Source organism: Indicator indicator, chromosome 19 (genome assembly GCF_027791375.1).
Source record: "Indicator indicator isolate 239-I01 chromosome 19, UM_Iind_1.1, whole genome shotgun sequence".
NCBI lineage: Eukaryota > Metazoa > Chordata > Aves > Piciformes > Indicatoridae > Indicator > Indicator indicator.
The window spans coordinates 15784649-15805724 of NC_072028.1; positions in this window are offsets into that span (position 1 = coordinate 15784649).

A 21076-nucleotide genomic window follows, 5' to 3' on the forward strand; every position below is an offset into this window, starting at 1 on the left:
TAATTCAAGCAGATGTTCTTAGATAAGGGCTGTGGGGATTAAACCTTTTCTGCCTATAATTCTATTTGCTAACTACCTTCTGTCTGCACAAACGTTCCAGGCTATGACAGACTTTTGCTAAATTGTTTCTTTAAAAGCAAAAAGGAACAGAAGAAAAGGAATCTTCAACATTCTGCTGTTAAGTACCACGGTTTGGCAGCTTGTCTGAAGCTCTTTAACCAGCTGGATGATTCAACTGCAAGTTCCATTAGAATTATTGTAACTGTATCCAAAAAGCTACAACTCTAGCAGAGTTTACTTTGTAAATTAATTCAAAATATCACTTGGCCATAGTAGGCCATATACACTGGTACTACAAAAAAAAATTCTCATGCTAAACTTGAAGAATTCATACTAAAATAATATCCAGAACTTCCTTGCTTGGTGTCCATGCTCAAATATTTGCCAAGATAAATAGGCAGCTCAAACAGAAGAAAGATGTAAAACCAGTTAAGTGGTCAATACTACAATACTTCAACATGGCAATATTACCATACAGTGGCAATACTACAAGGTGGAGGCAGAACATTCCAAAACCACTATTTTAAACTGCATTCAAAATAAAAGGACTAGTTACAACAGTGAAGAATTCTAACATTTTCACTGAAAAATACATTCATGTATCTAAAGAAAAAAGTGGGCCCCAAACATTTCCTCAGACATCAGTGCAATTCCACCCTGACATCATGATAGTAAATCAACATTCTCACTAAGCAATATACAGTTATGCCTTCAGGCAAAACCTTTTTCTGTGGTCACTTGTAGTCAGATACTGAACTTTCTATTAAGAAAATATAATAAACATGAAGACAATTCTTGTAGCAAGAAAGTACTGTTCAAGACTTCAGACCTATTCTTCCTCCTTGAAAGCCAGAAAAAAAAGTACATCAAGATAATATTTCTAGAGCAGTGTCATCACTTTTCTACCACATTTCCTTCTTTGTTCCTAAGAAGTAGAAACAACCATAAGAAAATTCTACTTGCACCCTGTTGCAATCCTTGTTACTGCCTCTTAAATCATGCTAGAACTTTTTCTGTATGGAGAGAGGCAGAAAGGAAAGGGACAGGGTTCAGTTCTCAAAGTGTAGCTGGAACTGAATTTTCAGAGTCCTGTGTGTCATGTTGCTAACTACCTCAATAAATTTTAAAACTGAATAGAAAAGATTAATCAAAATTTATCTCTGATATAGGTGGTGTAAGTTGTGGTATTGCTTGATTTCATGAAAAAAAAAAAAAAGGTAAATGCTACCCCTTAACTATCCACCAATGCCTCAAATACAAAATTTCAATGACATCTTTACCTGAATCTACAGATAACTGAGTGACACAATTTAGTTCAGAAATACTTTTTATAATCTTCTTTCACAGCCTCTCTGTTTCATGAAAAGTTTCCTGAATATGTTCTATAAGCACTATGGATCCTTAGTAGCATGAACCTAGGTGCATCTCAACATTTCTCAAATTATCTTTGAAATAAAAGTATTTAAAATAAAGCATACAAGTCAAGGACATGATCCTACAAATGGAATAGCTAATGTACAGTGATCAGAGAGATTTCTGATCTCAGAATAAGGATTAGCATTAAATCTTTACCCAGAGATTTGATTTCAATTATCCTCATATTACATAACTTCCAAAGAAATCTGGACAGTATTCAGATACCTTGGGATCACTTATTTTATTTGAAAGATTATGATGTTGATCATAGACACTCCCATCTTCTTGTGCTTCAAATATGTAAAATAAATGAAACTTACATTTTTATGCCATCCAGCTTCTATGCCTGCTCTTGTGCTCACTTTTCATATTTCATTGGTGATTTGAAGCTTTGTACAACAGCTCATGGGCACAAACTCATTGTAATCTTCCTATTTATGCTTTTGTCTTCAAGGCACTGAGTATTTTATACTTCAGTAGTATCAGTATGAGTACTGCACATAAAGAATAGTTTTTTGTCCCATATCACACTTGCTACATTGGAAATTTTGTCTATGAAGGATAAAAAAATGCTCAGTTATTCTAGAGACAAATAAAGAAAGCATGCTTATTTGTGAATAAGATATGATTTCACAATTTTTTTTAACAGCATGTCTGAAATAACTGATCCTCAAGAGCTCTGTTTAGTCAATGAAAGTAGCACAAGGAGAATATGACAGTAGAAATTTCTGAGAATACGACAAATATTCAGAGATCGCCACTCAGCTGTGAGATCTCCTTCAGTAACACAATGATCGGCTGTACCTGGTGTCAAAGGAGAACCCTGGATAAGAACTTTCTACATAATCTCAAAGGAGAAAAACAGAAGAGTGATTTAAATAGTAAATAATGTAGACTAAATATTTATCTTATTTATATTTATATTTTTGTTTCTAATCTTTATGTATGCTCTTGCATCAGATATTAGAAGCGTTTTTTTAGTGTGAAAGATCTAGTTAAAATGAGATTAAGGTGAAACTACTAGCTCATTCAATGTCTATGAGGAAGAAATTGGTTCCTTATTCACTTGCAATCTGAACTCTGCAATGAATCCAGTGTGTCTAGACAATGTATTAGAAAATCTTCTATGACATTTTTGTAGTATTAAAAAAAATTATTTCATAATTATTTTTACCTACTTGCTTTAAAAATGGTTACACTTTCACTGAAAATATGAGTAGGGGAAACAGTTCTTCCTTTTTACATCATGGAATAATACCTTCTTTGTACTACTTTAAACACTTCATCGGTGAAGAGCACATCATGAGAGATTAAAACATTGTATAAAAATAAAAATTGTATAAAAAACTGACCTCTTGGAAGAGAGAACAGATGGTGAAATTCCAACATTACTGGCAGTAAAAAGACATTCAGGAGTGTAAGAGGAAACAATAGTACAGGACACAACAACAGCACCAAATGAAACTTTTCTCCTGTACAGCTTTAAAGACTATTACTTGCCTGGATCAAGGACTTGTGCCACCAGTGGTCTTGATAAGAAACATATGGATGCATTTTACAATGGTGTGAGGATGCGATTCTGGTATTATTAGATCAGTCAACAACATTCCCTGCAGGCAGTGGGCATATTGTGAGCACAGTGGTATTAATTCTACTTCATTTGCTACAGCTTATTTTTTTCCTTAGCATCACAATCCTTGTAACAAAAAGACAGAGTTCAGAAAGATTCCAGTGTACTCAATTCCACTGTAAGACATTTGGATGCATATTCCTAAATCACTCTGTTACATAATTTTACTCAATTGGTTGTAAAGACTCAGTTAAGCATTTTGGTGCTGTAACCTCTCATAATGTAGAGTGCCAGCTACCGCACTGTCTTGTGAATATTTGAGCAATTGAAAGACTGCACATGAATGGAAGGGTGAGTGGGAAGAATCCACTCACATATATGGAGTACTCTGCAGAGCTGGTTTAGCAAAAAAATCAAGTTTCATTCTAGCAATTACATAAATGGAAACCAGGTATTTCACCCATCTGTAGTTGTTAGACAAAGGGATTCTGAGTGGTCTTCAAAATTTACCTTTATCAGCTATGACTTTTTCTTAACCGAAAGGATTTTTTCTCTCAAAAAATCTATAATGCCTGCTGTGTACAGAGTTTGCAAAGATTTCTAATGAGAGCAAACCTTAAAACCCCTCTTCCTTTTTTTAGATAAACATATTTGATCTTTCCAGTCATTATCATTTTAACTTGCAAAGTGACATTATGCCAAAAAGAAGGAATTCATAAATTAGTTCCAATTTAGAAAGTTTTCTTGTCATTGTATAAATGACAGATCTTTAAAAAGACGACTTAAAATGAAATGCAAAAAAAAAAAAAAATTCACATTTGTGACAGGTTTTTCTTTTCTTGTTCTTTTTTAAAAAAAACCCTGAAAGAATAAAACAATGTGCTATCAAAAAAGAAATGAGCAGCACAAAAATTGCAAATGTACATGGACAGGAAACTAATTTAAATTCCCAGATTGTTTTAGGAAAGCTAAATTTAGCTGGGATAGTAATTAAAATATAAGAAGAAAACACTTCGCAAGATTAAATTTGTCAACAGAAATTAATGAAGCAGGATCCACATTCAGCTTATTTTGGCCAGGAGATCAAAAGAGGTGATTCTGCCACTCTGTCCTGCACTTGTGAGACCTTACCTGGAGTACTGTGTCCAGATCTGTGGTCATTAGCACAAGAAGGATATGGACCTGATGGAGAGGGCCAAAGGAGAGCCACATAAATGATCAGAGGGCTGGAACACCTCTCCTGCAAAGACAGACAGAGAGTTGGAGTTGTTCAGCCTGGAGAAGAGAAGGTTCTGGGGACATCTTATAGCAGCCTTCAAGTATCTGAAGGGAGCCTCCAGGAAAGCTGGGAAGGGGCTGATTACAAGGGCATGTAGCAATAGCGCAAAGAGCAATGTTTTTAAACTAATGAAGGGTAGATTGGACACTAGGAAGAATTTCTCTACTGTGAGGGTTATGGAACACTGGCACAGGCTCCCCAAGAGGCCTCTTCCCTGGAGACATTCAAGGTCAGACTTGATGGGTCTCTGAGCAACCTATCTAGTTGGGAATGTCCCTGCTTATTGCAGGGGGTTGGACTAGATGACCTCTAGAGGTCCATTTCAACCCAGTGTGTTCTATGATTTCAGAACTGTTGCTGACTACAGCTAGCGACATTTTGAAAGCAGTTCTGTCCTGCTGAATTCAACTGGAAATTTGCTAGTCATACTACTGAGCCAATCTATCGCCCATGCATTTTGTTTCTTTTCTCTTTAAGGACTGATGCAGAGCTGGGTTTGGCTGTCAAATACTTGTAATCTTTGGGAGCGCTTGAATTTATTGAGCAGAGTGCGTTTCTGTAATGGAAAAGATGTTAAGTGGAGAAATATGAAAGAGACCATGAGCACAAGAGTAGAAGCTAATGGAAGACTTCCATCAGTAAAGGGAAGGCATAAGATTCATGGTTCTGTGTGAAGATTTTTCATTCTAGGAAAGCATTCTTAGTTTTAACTACTGGGCAGTATGCCCAGGTGGCCAAGAAGGCCAATGGTATCCTGGCCTGCATCAGAAATAGTGTGGCCAGCAGGAGCAGAGAAGTCATTCTGCCCTGTACTCAGTTCTGGATAGGCCACACCTTGAGTACTGTGTCCAGTTCTGGGCTCCTCAATTTAAGAAGAATATCAAGACACTTGAATGTGTCCAGAGAAGGGCAGTGAGGCTGCGGAGGGGTCCAGAGCACAGCCCTATGAGGAGAGGCTGAGGGAGCTGGGGTTGTTTAGCCTGGAGAAGAAGAGGCTCGGGGGAGACTTTATTGCTCTCTACAGCTACCTGAAAGAAGGTTGTAGCCAGGAGGGGGTTGGCCTCTTCTCCCAGGCAACCAGCACCAGAACAAGAGGACACAGTCTCAAGCTGCGCCAGGGGAAGTTTAGGCTTGAGGTGAGGAGAAAGTTCTTCACAGAAAGAGTGATCTGCCATTGGAATGTGCTGCCTGGTGAGGTGGTGGAGTCACCATCCCTGGAGGTGTTCAAAAAAAGATTGGACGTGGCACTTGAAGCCATGGTTTACTTAGTCATGAGGTGCTGGGTGATCATTTGGACTTAATGATCTCTGAGGTCTTTTCCAACCTTGTTGATTCTATGGTTCTATGAAATGAACTCCAGGCAGTGATTACAAATAACTCCTGGGGCTTCTGAGACCAAAGCAGTCCTTCAGTGGATTCATTACTTTAGCTTGATCTCAGCTCAAGGCACTGTTTATCAGGAGCCCCACATAACTGTTCTGGACTCCTGGGTAGCAAACTCATCAAAATACTTACCAACATATTGAAACTGAGCAATTTAACCACACTGCCATTAACCTACAAGATACAACTTTGTGACGTTGTCTTGTCTCCTGCAAACTACCCAGAGTTACATACAACTGTTTAATTCCAAGATCGACCTGGCATGATAATGCTTCCTTTTGTATTTAGTAAGAACATATTTGGTTGTCTAATACTTAAATTTTACTACCCAGTTTTTCATTTCTATGTGTCTTTCCTAAAAGTTTAGTAACTGCCAAACCTACAATTAAAATTAGGCTAATTAAGGCTCTGTTCAACCCCTCAGTTTTTTACTATTAATTTCTCAACGTTCTTTCACTACTACGTTTTATAAAGTTCTGAGGTTTTCAACAAGTTCTCACACAAGAAATTTTAGCTTCAAGTTTTAGGAGGAGGAATTTTAGAAGGGAGTTACTTATTTTACCCAAAATTTGACAGTATTGCCTTATGATTTCTGCATCACCACACACTGTGAATGGCAAGCTAGTATTTGAGGTATTTTCATCTCTTGAAGCTCTGTAGAAGCTTCAGTTGAAAAGCAAGACTTTAGGCAGCTCAGTGCTAGCTGTGTGCAGGTTTAAAAAATACATATGTGACAAGCCAGTAGATACCAAGATACAATATTGCAGATGGGCACATCATTTATAGAAAACATGTTCTTGTAAGAGGGAAGTGCTACCATCCAGTAAGAGAACACTGTTTCATGTGCAGATCTACTGCCATAGCGTTAGACGTTTTAAGATAACCTATTTGTAAAAATATTGATTGCAGGACACAATTTCCAAACTTTCTTTTTGAGTGCTTCATTAGCGTGACAGAATTTGTCTGTCAGAACCCTTTTTTGTAAGAGAAACCTGAACACATGAATTTTCTACATCTAGTCTAAAACTGTTTCAGAGCAGTCACAAATGAATTAACTTCTAAACAGATAGTTTTCTGTTACAAACAGATTCCCTAACTAATTTGACCAAATGAAGAGCGTTGTACAGTGGAATTGCAGCCACTGTTTATATAAATATGTGTGTGTGCGTGTGCATGTGTGTGTGTATACGTGTATATGTGCATGTACAGATATACAAACCTATATGCAGAATATGTTTCTGAGGAGAATAATTATAATTGAAGACTCACAGTTGAAAATGCATTCTGCAATACTACCTTAAGAGCTGCTGTGGCAAAAAACCTGCTAAAATACTGTTAGAAAGTGAATTAAAAAGAGGAAGCGGGACACAAAGAAAGTAATATTTAAAGGTTAAAAATATTTGTCAAACTCATTTGTAGTGACATCTAAGGAGAAAATTTGTATGAAAGGGCATCATGTACTGTGATCATAAGAAATCATTCACAGAGGGATTCTGAAAACTGCTTTCTTGATCTCAAACTTATAGAAAATAGAGGGTTTGCATTGCACTATAAGAAACTTTGAAAATAACATTTTAGAGGTGAGCTTCAGGTCAGAGTGGAGTGTCTATGAGTATGCACACAGCCACATTAAAACAAAGAACAAGGAGATAGCCTAATCAAGTGCAAGCTAGGGTGTGATAGGAAACAAATATCAGCTTTTAAAAGAATCTTAATAAACCCTTCAAAACTTGCCTTGTTAATACCGTGCGTGAGATGGTACACATCTAAGCAAGTGTTAAGAGGACAAATATGTTAAGGTAATAAGATACAGTCTCACAGTATCTGTTGAAATACTATGTCTAGAAGAAGCAGCTTAACAAATAAACTAGAGCTAACTCATTTTCAGAAAAGAGCAGTTTAGGTTCTGAATACAAATGGGTCACAAACAGAAAAACACATTCTTTTACTCCTCTAACTAGAAAAGCAAGGAAAATTGAAAAACTTTGAATGAATGCTTGCCTCTACATAAGGAAATTTCACTCATCTACTTTGCAACACGCATTTCACCCTTGGTATTGGATGTACAAGGGAAGACCATCAGAACTGGACAGGAATACAATGACACTACTGGATCAGTTTATAATAATACTCAGTTTACTTTTTCACATATTAACAGCTGCCAAAGTATAAAGAGCTCATAGATTTTTATAGGTTAAAACCTCATCTTCATTCTTCTAAAGTAATTAATTCAGAAAATATCTGCCTCCTCAAGCAATCAACCTTTCTTCAGTGGGGAATGTTGGATCTGAGTCTATCTAGTACAATGTTAAGTCAGTGAAACCACAACTTACAGAAACTTCAACATGATTGAAATGATCTGCTATCCCTATATATAAAATTTCCTGGTTTTCATATTTTCCTTGCGTGGTAGACCTTCTTTTATTACTTTAATGGCTATGTTTAAGGCGGAAAGTGAAATGATTTTAGGATAATGTTTCAGTGCCTGTTTTTTATTGAGCTGTAAAGCACTTGCATGCACAGAGGAAGAAGGTGCATATCAGAAATAAAACTATAAGTGACATTATCTTGCCATGGATCATTCCCTCTGGGATAGATGAACCATTTGAAAAGCATAACTGAATTAAATTAAAATATGATAAATTTTGATCCCCATCTTACCTGCACTTTCAGCATTGCATGATGATTAAGAAACTAATAAAAACATGAATGTTTATGATTAGAAGCTTTTGTCTGATCATGGGTTGTACAATGCCTTTGTGCTATCCCCCCTTATAATAAACAATAACTTGTCCCTTTATATAATTACCAACATACTGTCCATCAGTTGCAATCAATATTACATGTCATTCCTCAGAACATATGCCTTTGCATCATAGAAAAATCTATCCTAAGTAAAATTCACAGCAACTTCATATTTTTCCTGGGATGCAAACTGTACGTACTGTATATGTTGTCTTTTTTTGTAAGAAGGCATTGACAGAGACCTTGGATATATGCCTATTAATTATCTCATAAAGACTGTTTACTGACTCTCTCTAAAGAGTTAATCCAGAGTTAAATTAGTACACGTTTCTGAAATACAGGCCCCATATCCATTTTGTAGGTTATGGATCCTATGAGTGACCTGCACACAGGAGATTAACAGCTTTTTGAAGTATATTGGTTCTCCTATCACACTTATGAATGCTGCCTAATATAGGAAACTAATATTGCAACCCAAGTACACAGTAGGGAAACACCATTCCTGTTTTACAGATGCCCAGCTGAGACATGAAGAAATTAAGTGATTTTTCCAATGTCAAACAAGAAACCTGTATCAGAATGGAAGAAATCTAGGCCTTCTGAATCTTGGCTTATTTCCTGAACAATCAAACTATTCTTCTGTTCTGGCATGAATAAACCTCTGGGTGCAAATTGGAATGGTGAAAGCATCAGTTCATCATCGTATGAAAAACAAAAAAAAAAAACTGTCTGACACAGTATAATATAACCTGTACAGTGGCTTTCTTCTCCCAAATTATATCTTCAAAAGCTAAATAACACAGTAATGAAAAAAAAGGAGCAAATTTAAAATTAAGTATCTTAGACAAAGAGAAAAAGATATTTCAACTGAGGCATGAAAATAAATGTAGATAATAATTACCACTAATGTAATGCTTTTCATCTTCAAAATTCTGTATAAATATTACTTTAAAAATCCTCACAATACCTGATGAGATAGGTAAATATTAAGCATAATGTAATATGATATACCCCTCTACTATTTAAACCAATTTTCATTATAGAATATCAAGAAACAAAAAAAAGGTTGGAAAGCTAAAAGAGTTTGTTTAAAGTACCTGAACCGGCCTCTTTCTACAGAAAAAAACCAACATGTACTACCATCTAAAACAATTCTCACAGGCATACATGAGCTAGCTTTAATAATCTACTATGGACTCAGCAGAAGCACAGCAACAAGGGTTCAACAAGACTACAAAGACTATTCCAGACCCCAGGCAAATATTGTAAATTGGCCTGAATTGCATTCAGTACTACATGGTCACTAACAGGATACAAGTAAGCTGCTTAAAAGCTGATCTGAGTACCTTGTACAATGGGTTGTCATATGTCTAGAATGCAGCACAGGCAGATGCCAAGCTGGGACTGTAACTGCAGAGCTGGCTTCAAAGCTTTCTCCCACAGCACAGAAGCAACCAAGCAGGCACACAGAGCAAGGCTATTTCACATACGATGGAGCTGCATTGGAGATGGAGCTTTTACACCTGCAGAGGCTGCCAAAATAATGTAAAAGGGCAAAATGGAAGGTGGCAAGTCTAATCAAAGACAATGTTTTGAGCTGAATAAAACACTTAACTGCATGGAAAATTCCATTAGGTTGATTAGATACTTGCCTTAGGGCCCTCTTAAAACAACTGTTAAAAGAAAAAAAAAAAGATAGTTATTGCAATGCGGCTTAAAAATATTGGAAAACCAGGAAATGGAGCTTATTAGAGCTCAAATTAGATCCAAGATTTATGTGAAGAACATTTGGCCTCTTTAAAAGGCCTGCTTAATCCCTAGATGGTTTTTATTGTTTCTATTATTATTATTTATTTATACAGTGCCATAGGTATACATGGCACTTTACAGACAAATAAAAACAAACATGGGTCCTCCCCCAGAGAGTTTACAATACCTGATCTAGCAAAGAGTTAAGTAGGGGAGTAACTTCATTTGGAGGACTAACCTCCCTTGTAACCAATGAGATTTAAAAAGAAGATCAAATTATGATTATCTTTTCCAGATGAGACTCTGTTCTCAGACCTTCAGTCTTAAGGCACAGGTGTAGATCTTGGTTCACAGGAATAACTACTTGAGTTTCAGCAACCTCGACTGAGCAAATCCTATGTTGTTGTGTATGATAAAGATCAGACAAAGCAGCAAAGAGGTGAAGCTAAACTGGCTTTGTACTGCTGAGGACTTCAGTGAAAGTCTTCTACCAGTATTTATAATATCTTCTCAACTAAAGCAGCAAAATTAGCTGGTGTTTGAGAAACAGCTACATGACATGGCTTATTGCAAAATAGGGAAGGTACTTTATGTTTATGTTCCTTGCTGTACTCTAGTGTTAATGAGTTGTTTCTTCAGGGACAACTGGCCAAATCTCTCTGTTTGTACTTTACAAGTACTGAATCTGAACATTATTACAGCACACATATTATACTTCAGGTATAATCTTGAAGTAATGTATGGAAGCGTTCTTTCTTATTTCATTGTACAAAATAAGCACTTTTGGTTCTCATTAAAAAACCCAACATACTGTTGGGTTTTGTCTGGAAGATGAGGGGATCCTATTCTCCCTCTTACTGTCCTAATGCCCTTATTTCTGTGAATGGAAAATTGGAACTACCTCAAGCTACTTCTCTTTTGGAGGGTAGTAATGACTACTCCAAATGTGCAACCCTATTTGCCTGCATATAAACTTTTAATAATGTTCATTAAATTTTATTAGAATTGTACGTGCAGCCAGATCAGGGTTACAAATTAAAACCTCAATCCTGCAAACACTTAAGGATCTTTATTCATGTACGCCAAAAAAAATTCTATACTCACACACATAAACTGAATCTGTAACATAAATACAATGCTGGGGTTTTTTTCTTTGCTTGTTTTTATTCTCTTGTACTAAAGTTAAAAACAGATAGTCGAGGAAGAAATTATATCACTAGCGCACAGAGAAAGCAAACAACTCCTCAACTCTTTTGAAATTGTACCTTTCTAAAAATTACCATTATGTAGAAAAAAATTCTGATGCAACAGACTTGGGAAAGTCAATGAACAAATGTATGCACATAATGATATTCAAATGTCCTGGTCAGAAGAGACATTAAAGTCTGTAGAAGTTTTGCAATAAACTTTATGGGCAACAGGATCAAACCTACAGAGTCTGATACAAGAGCCCAGTGAAGCTAGTAAGCATTTCTCCATTTGAGTCAGATGCAGAACGACCAACAGGACTGCAGGTAAAGAAAGAGCCATAAAAGCCAGAAAGAGTTCTTGAAAAAAACAGACGTGAGTGTCATAACGTCAAGGTCAAACTCCATCACCAAGACATATACATGTGAAAGAGTTATACCTCTTTTAGGACCAAGTGCAGTATTTATGATAATTTATTTATCTTGAAACAAAAGGTAAATTAATCCATTTATTTTAAAAAGTATGGTTTTATTACATCAAGTAATTTCCTTTGAAAAACAAAAATGTTTCCTAAAACCATTAGCAGTAAAACTAGATTTTTATTTGTTTGTTTCTGTCTGAGTTGAGACTACATATCATGATTCATGCATAATCTGATTCCAAATGATCTTTTGTTTACAATTTGTTTTGTGTGTTTTCTTATGTAAGCAGGGATGAAGGTAGGCAGGCATGAATGCAATATACTGTATTATCTTTTATTGCATTTCTTTAGAAAATGTAATACATCTTATTTAACTCTCCAATGACATTCCAAATAGCCTGAGGAAAACAGAAATAAATACACATGGAAACAAGAACAAATACATGAATAGGAAAAGATAGAAGATACAGACTTGCATATAGGTACATTATGCATACACCATATAACCAAATGAAATCATAACCTGACTTTGAGTTTTTTGAATAAGCATGAAAACTTTACTTGATCTTCATCTAGCTTGGATGATAAATCAGAGTACTGACATACAGTCACAGCTTGCTCTCCTACAGCAACTAGTTGACAAACCTCAGATCTTCCATTTCGTTTTCTCAGTGTAGGAAGCCCCCATCACAATTAGTATTTGTTTCTAAATACTAGCACCCTCCAGTGTGCACACCCAGTAACATACATCCCATCCCTCACTCTCAGTGAGCAGGAGCCCTCTGAGAAGGAATGTGAATTAAGTGTGAAGGAGCAGAGGTTTTCATACAAACCCAGGACTGCACAACTCCAAATTGTGGTGTTCAAAGAGCAATGGAAGCACATAAAGATCTGTCAATTCTCATAAGTCAGAATAATTTGGATGAGAAAATACTGTGAAAAGTTGGAGCCTTACCTTTAGATCCATCCTTTTCAACCCCACCAGGTTTCCTATATTCATTGATTTCTTCCACCTGCTATTTCTCTTCCAGAATTTCAACTAGGTTTACATGAATGAAGGTCTCAAACGACCTTGACTCAATACAACCTACTTGACTCTTTTTGTCTTTGTTGTGCTGTTTTATCATGGTGAGTCACAGAACCTGAAGCCTTTCATTGTGTTTAGGCAGGCATCTCCTCTGAATTCCTTATTGTTAATTGTGAAGTAAAAAGGACAAAAGTTTGGGTCTTTCTTTTTCCAGTTACAAACAATGTATCCATTGCAGCAGGTGAATGTGGAGTAAGACTCAAAAGGTTATGTCCCACATAAATGTTTTACAATCATTCCTGTGCTTCTTATTGCAATATAGTTTTTATATTTGTCATTTTGGATTTTGAGTATATGCAATGACAGGGAAAAATGTTAATGTTCAGAAAGCTAAAAGTCTGTTTCTCCTTGAGTGGTTAATAATCCAGGGGTTTCTGTTTCTTTTATCCTTAGTCATAATTATGTTTCTGTCTGCTTTTATTTTTACTGTGGTGTGGGTTTTTTAAAGTATTTGCAGTTACTGCTGATTTCTGCCTACATGTTATAGTATATTTTCATCTCACTGTAAGAAATAAAATTTCATATGGTCTATCTTTCCAAAACATAATACTGCAAAAGCATTTCTTGTATTCATTTACAGGAAAGATGAAATAGATAAAATACCTCTGAAGGAATTATCTATGGTAGTAACTGGGCTGTAAAGTTTGACCTTATGAAACAAGTAATGTGATGACTATTGGAAAGTACACCATTGGAGGTCTATAGGATTTCAGGGTCTGCCACAGTATACCTCTGAATACTCCTCTGAGATATAAAAGCTGTCTAACCTGTCTTGCAACTAAAATCAAAGTTTATTCCTACTAACCTAATCACAAATTTTAAGGGCAGCTGTGCCATATTCATCTTTGTGGAAGACCTTAGATACCTAAGTACCTCTTTTCCATTTCAGAATTTGTCCTTCAACATAAAGTTTAACAAGAAATCAATGATTTTATTATCAATTTGCTTATAATAAAAAAATATACTTTTCATCTAAGGGACTTATTTGTCTATAAGACACTTGAGGGAAAAAGTTGACATAGTAACATTTTTGTACTTCAAAGTAATAGAAATAATTGAAAGATGACACTTAATAAAATACGATCACTGACTTGAACAGTATAAACCATGTATATTTATAAGGAGAAAATAATTTCCATTTTTGTCCTTCCAGAAGCAAAGATGTATATTTACTTCAGTTTTCAATTGCAAATCACAAGAATGTTCAAGTGAAAAATGCACCTATTTTCAATCATGGCAGCCTTTGGTGCTCGCAGATACTCTTTGCAAGTGATTTAACTTAGCTGCAGTAGAGAGAAGTTAAATAAGAGCAGTGAGAGATGACATCACAGCTATCTGAATTAGCAAAGTGATAAATAATTACAGTAAGTTCAGCTGAATGGATCAACAAATAAGTAAATTATGTTTTCCTGTAGTTACCTAACATAAATCACAACAGCCTCTAGAAAATTCTCCTTGAAAACAAGAGTAATTACATTTCATGTTCTTGGTTTTTGTGTGTTCATACCTTTTATAGGTACTTAATCTGAACAGTATTTTGACTTAAGTTTTAATGTGTCATATGTTCTTTATAAATACCTGCTAGTGTTGTTTCCTCCATACATTCACACCATATATACTTCCACACATTTACACATACACCAAAAGCTGTACCTATTGTGTCTAGAACTTAGAAAGGTCTGTATTAAAGATAATCTATGAAAGTTTTTAAATTTCATTGATTAATATTTTCATTAATTGACCATGTGTCAATAGGTTTAACCAACTTTTGTTTTCAACCAATAGAAAAATGCTCATAACTAAACAACAATGGTCTTTCACGTTAACATGTTCAATGAGAGGATGTTTTTTGCTGATATGCATCATGTTTAGAGCTGAGAAAAAAAGTCTGGTAAAAAAGATCTCATCCTTGACTTCCTTTCTGATCTTCACCATATCAAACATAACTCAAGCTAAAACTTTTGTCTTCAAGGTTTCTTAATACTTTATTCTGATGTGCTGTGTGAGGGACTGATGCTGAAGATGCCCTTTAGGGACCCTTAGTGCAGTTACAGTGTAATGGCAGCTTGGCTTACCTGCTCTGACACCAGAGGAACTGGAAAAGAAATTTGTCCAGAAAAAATGGAAAGAAGCCATTAAGGATTGTTAAGAATAGTGTGTTTTAGGGGTTGGGTTAAGGAGTTAACTGGAGAGACCTCACTTGGAGTATTGTGTCCAGCTATGGGACCACCAATATAAGAGAGACATAGACCTGCTGAAGTGGGTCCAGAGGAGGGTATCAGGAGGAAGTTCTTTACAACGAGAGTGGTGAAATACTGGAAAAGTTACCCAAAGATGTGGAGAATAACATCTGCTGGTATGCAAGTACTAACAGCATTTTCACAACAGACCTCTAGGAACAGATTTTTTATTGTTTTTAATTTCTAAGAAACTGAGTAAGACAGAACAAAACACGTTTTTCAAGAGTCATAAGTTAAACTGGATCAAGAGCAAGGGTTCTTGAATATGTCATCTCCTTTAACTCAGACCTCTAAATCATTTTTTTCTGAGTCCACTCAGAGCTGCCTGGGTGTAGCAGACGGCTTATAAAGCTCTTGTTCTTCTGCAGCACTGCTATTTCTATGCAAAGTGGCAGAATTTAAATAGGTGATTTCACTGCTCTCCATATATTCCTCTTTGAAGTCCTTAGTTTGTATAATATAAGAGAACTGAAAATTATGTTCATAAAAGTTAGTAATACCAGGTAAAATTACTCCTTTTCAAGAAAAGACCTATTCCACTACAAGACACTACAGCACCATTTTGTTAAGGAACCCTTTCAATTCTTGACTTAAGGATATTTTGGTGTGCCAATGACACCAAGGAATAAGTATTTCTTAATACAAACCGTTCTCTGCTTTATTGGTTCCATTAATATTCCACTCAGTTTTCACAGAAGTGATTTCTCAGAGAGCTTGTTTAGTACAGTGAGAGGGAAGGAGAGGCCATACCATGTTCGCATGGCACTCAGGTGACAATTGTCATGTTGGCCACATACTAAGCACTTCCAAGGTTAAAGACACCTGTTTTGGAGAACCCTTCTACAAAATAATGATATATGAGATGGACCTAGGGCTAGCTGCCTCTAAAAAGGTAGAATATATAGAGGCCCGTAAGATACATTTACTGTTTTGCTGTAAGAGACTGTTTGCTGCTCGCTAAACTGCTCCTGTATAAATTGGGGTGTAATCTTACCCAAATAGGAAGATGCTTGCATTTTGCAAATGACTGTCAATGGTCTAAATGAGATTAAGACAACTATATAATATATTTACTCCTTCATCAGAAACATCTGGGTTTATATTTACCAGAAACCTACGTTAGCATTCATTCTCAAGCGAAGTTGTTCTGCAATACGTATCAGATGGTTTAGTTTCCCTAAACAGAAAAAATCAGTTAATTGATGATGGATTATTTTGTTGACTATTTCTATAACCCACTTAGGCCAAGACTTATGGAGAAGCCTAATAACTGTAAGGTTTTGTCTGTACAAAGCAAAAATGTCAGTATTTGTTTTCTGCAAAAGGTCTGACATTTGATCTGGTAGACTCAGTCTGGTGCTGCAGACACTTTGAAGGTATGTTTGGTATAAATCTCCTGTAAAAGCATGAGTTTGGTTTCTCCTGAACTGTTATTATCCTGGTGTTCCTGAAATATAAGTGAATAAACATTTACAAAGGCTATTTTAAAACCAAATATATAATATAATTACTTAGGGTGACATTAATATGATGAGAAAAACAATCCTAATCTGAATACAAAACTAACAGGAAGGAATAGAGATATAACAGACAAAATGGAACTCGGATCCATTTCTAACACACAAAACCTTACCATCTTCCTATCAATAGGGTGATTAAGCTTCATCAACCATAAAACAATTGTTGTCCTTGTTTATTTTTTGGTTTGTTGCCTCTTCCCCCCCCCCCCCATTGTTGAAAGTGAAAGCTGCTTTTCAAATGCAAAAATGTAGAAGTCACCATCATTAAAAGAAATGCTACAAGTTCATTTCTGTGAAATTAAAATTAAAAAAAAAAAAGAAAAAAAAAGAAGGAAGGAAAGAGTTTAAAGTCTAGATGTTTAGACAGCCTTGCAAGCCCCCTTGTGACCTTACTCTGATATTTAACAAAACATTAATCTTCTTGCCAGCAATTATAAAGAATACAGTGATGTAGCTGGGGCTCAGTGAGTGAGTAATAGTAATTCCATTGTTCTCTTTTATTTATGCCTTGGCTGTACCAGGCAGATGAGGTAAGTTGGGGCTTTTTATATGTTATTATTCTGAACTGGCAATACATAAAGGCTGATTACACAAATATCTGTCTGTTTCTGAAGCACTGTTTCACACCTCCTTCCAGCTCATGATCAAAGCGTTTCAACATTTTATTATGAAATCATGAATCCCCCCTTAGTTTGCATATGAATTATAGTCTTTTTTTTAAAAACACTGGTGTACAACAGTGACAGTGCCTTTTGAACCAAGAAACAAAACAAGGTGTTACACATTACTTCTTGAAGGCAATGACTTGCTAAATAATTCTGTTTGTTGGAGCACAGTCCAACCTTTCTGTTGAATAGAAAAGCCCTGCGACCAAAGAATTTTTTTTCTCTGAACAGGCCAGTGATTTTGTTTCACTTGTTAAAAAAAAAAAAAAGAGAGAAAAAAGGCAGTTCTATTAAGAAGCTGAGAAAACGTTGCCATGTAGCTGTAACTATAACAAATCTAAAAGAGCTTCCCTCTGCTTTTCTGAAACACGTTGGTTATACTAAAAAGAATGGCCAAGAAGGCAACAATGCATAGTCCTGTATGCAGGTGTCCTGCACTACTTGAAAGAACTTTAAACTGCTTCCTGCATTTCAAGGATCAGCTTCATAACAAAACTCATGATGCTCAATATTTCTACTTCAAAAACAGGAATTGAAGTATCCACACTGATTTTTTTTACTCTCTAAGAAACCTGTATTTCAAAGGCCCAGAACTGTGACTCAGTGACTTTTACAGGAACATTCAGTTGCTGATGTTCATGTTAAGATGCATGTTCCTCTATGGCATAAATACCTAATCAAATGCCAACTGTTGTTCTTTTACATGCACCATGAACCCACACAATGGTTTTCCCTCACAGTAGACAGAAAAAGCTGCCATTCCTATGAAATTTATTTATATCCTAAGGATTTTTCATATTTGTTTTATGGAATACAAATACAAAACATGAGCAACTTATGAACAGAAAGGACGTTTTATTAGGTTTTACTGTCTGTGATCTGCAAGTATTAATTTTGTTGAAAGTCATGCCATTTGTGTCACTTCAGAGCAGTATTTGATCTGTAATTACTGACCTCTTCTATTGGTAATGACATCTTTTTCCTCTGTTCACTTTGTATTAGCAGAGACAGAGTCAGCTCATCTTTATAAATCTGGTAATGTCATCAAATGAAAATTTAAGGTGGGAGGGTAAAGAGAAATTGCTTCTATGTTTCATTACCTGCCTAAAGAAGGATTTAAATTCTGATCACAATAGTTCCATACAGTTGTACAGTGAAAGATCATATAGGCAAGACAACAAACTAGCTAAGCATATCTGATTTGTTAAGAGATTTTTTTCTTTTCAGGATCATCAGTAGATGGCTGAAGTAATTAATACAGCATTTGTTTTCTGAACAGCTAAAGGCTTAGTTTGTGATACTGAGTAGTATTTTCCTCTTGGAGTAAACCGATGGAGGTTGTCCAAAAGCAAATTCAACTCAAGGGCAGCTAATGTGACCTGGCTATGTACTACTAGTGGGACTGCTGGGCTGTCAAAACTCACACATCTTTTGTAGCATGATACAATTTCTTTCGCCAACCAATTCGGCATATTTGAAACATTTAGCAAAACTGACTACTACTTCAGACCTTGTGTGAAATAATTTTGCATACACATCCTTGACTTTATGATAATTTCTTCAGTACAGTATAAATCTGGGGTGGTTTTAGATTCTGCACAGTAACATAATTGCATTTTCTATACTAGCATGTTTTGAAGTAGAACGGAACATGATTGCTCTTAGATTGGATTAAATATTTATCAGTATAGATACATTATTATTGATATTAATTATTGAAATTATTTATTTCATCTATAAACCCCTTTCAATACTTAGCCTCCTCGTGCAGACGTAATAGGAGAGCCAGCCCTAAAAAGGAGATATTCCTATCTGATCATCAAAATTCAGAAAAAGAATTCATCTGGTCCTATTCACAGACAGACATGCCACATCTCTCAGTACCTTGCAAAATCAACGTGCTGCATATATGAAGCTTACAAAGGCTTCAGAGTTGAACCTTAATCCCTGTTCATAATTTATTTCATTGTTACAGCACATTTGAGATATGTAAGACCTCCAGCAGCTTTGAAGCTCCTCTTCCCACACAATAGGGGTGGAGTTAAGGATTGCATTGCATCCTTGATTCTACTGCCTGTGCAAGCTTTAAAGAAGATATTTAATGAACATTTTATGATAACATTGAAGAAACAAAATATTTTGGAAAAGTAATAAAATCCTCTCTCAAACTAAGATACATTGAAACTACCTTAATGTATCATGCAAGTTATTATGTGAGATTACACCATTCCTCTGATCTATGAATTTACATAGTACTGAAAACCATAGGAGGTAAGAAAAGGCACTTGTGTTCAGTTCTCTAAGAAAGACATTTTTTGATCTGAGAAAAATTATTTTTGCAGGACAGATACTTACATGACCTATCCAGTAAATTTCTGCTTCAAAAATTAATTCTATGAAACAAAATTTATCAAAGATAATATTATATAATGTGGTTTTGCCCATTTTTTTACATTACCTTAATAATTATTTTTTAGTCTTATGAATTCTGGACTTTATGGGATAGATACTACATTATCTATAATTTAATGGGTCACAATGACAAGTGCTTTAAGAAGCACTACTGTATCACCTGTATAAAATCAATTACCATGGAGCGTTTAAATAATATTAAATCCATAAGGAACAATATCATAACTAGATGCAGGTAACAAAACAAGCTTCATTTGAAAGGCTTAGGAAATCCTTATTCTTTACCTCTTGTCTACTTAACAGCACTTAAGTGTATAGAATATGTGAACCTTCGGTATAGTTTGTAAAAACAATACTTTTGATAATATCAGTACAAAAATAAGCTACAGGTTGCATACATCTTGAGGTATTCAGAGAGAAAAAGGCTATCCAGGAGCAAAATGATGTTGTATTATGTTGATGCAATTAACATAGTATATAATATTTCATGGTGGCCCATGTAGCCACACACTCTGCCTCCCAGGAAAAGCTGATGTTTTTGCAGGTTTAACTAGAGACAACTGATCATAGTTCTAGGTCATGGAATATGCAGAGTATTGTAGTTAAATGTTGCTGACTTGAGGGCATCTTTAAGAATGAAAACAGAGCCACAAGCTCAACACAACTGGTAGAAAACCTGGAGTCTAATTTATTTTCATTTCAGGTTTCTGAATGATCAGGGCAAAAGTACTGTGAAGAGCTCTTATTGTCCAGAAGCAAAATTGCAAGTAACAGTGGTTTAAGAAAAATACTCTGAAGAAAAATTAGGTGGAACAGCATGTTCTTCTGAGAGTAAAACAACCTTCAGCTTCCTTAGAGTAGGTAGATCTGCTCTGTGATGGTTCTAGCTGCACTAAAGTTGGCTGAACTTCTAAAGAAAGTTGTTACACTTTGAATGTTCCTGCTACTGGAACTTTGGAGAGGAATCAGGAAAGATCTAGGTATACTTCTAATTTTGGAAAGTGGTCAAGGAAAAATTAAGGAGGAAGATATAAACACTGGCTGTTTAGCATGCATGTATCTTATCTTCAATTTTTCTGAGAAATTTTGCTGTTGTATGTTCTGCAGCTGCACAGTTTAGTAAATTTCTGCTAAAGGGGATGGGAAAGAAATATTATTTTTGGATCTAACTTGGCATTCCACATTTGAGAATTCTGCTGTGTGGTAAGCTTCGCTTGCCTTGCGCTTGTCGTTGTCACATGGAATTTAGAGTAATCTTACACTCTCATTTCTTTATTCTTCCATATTCCGATCCTTTTATTTCCACTTGTCAGCTGCATTTGATGCACATTTCCAGATTCT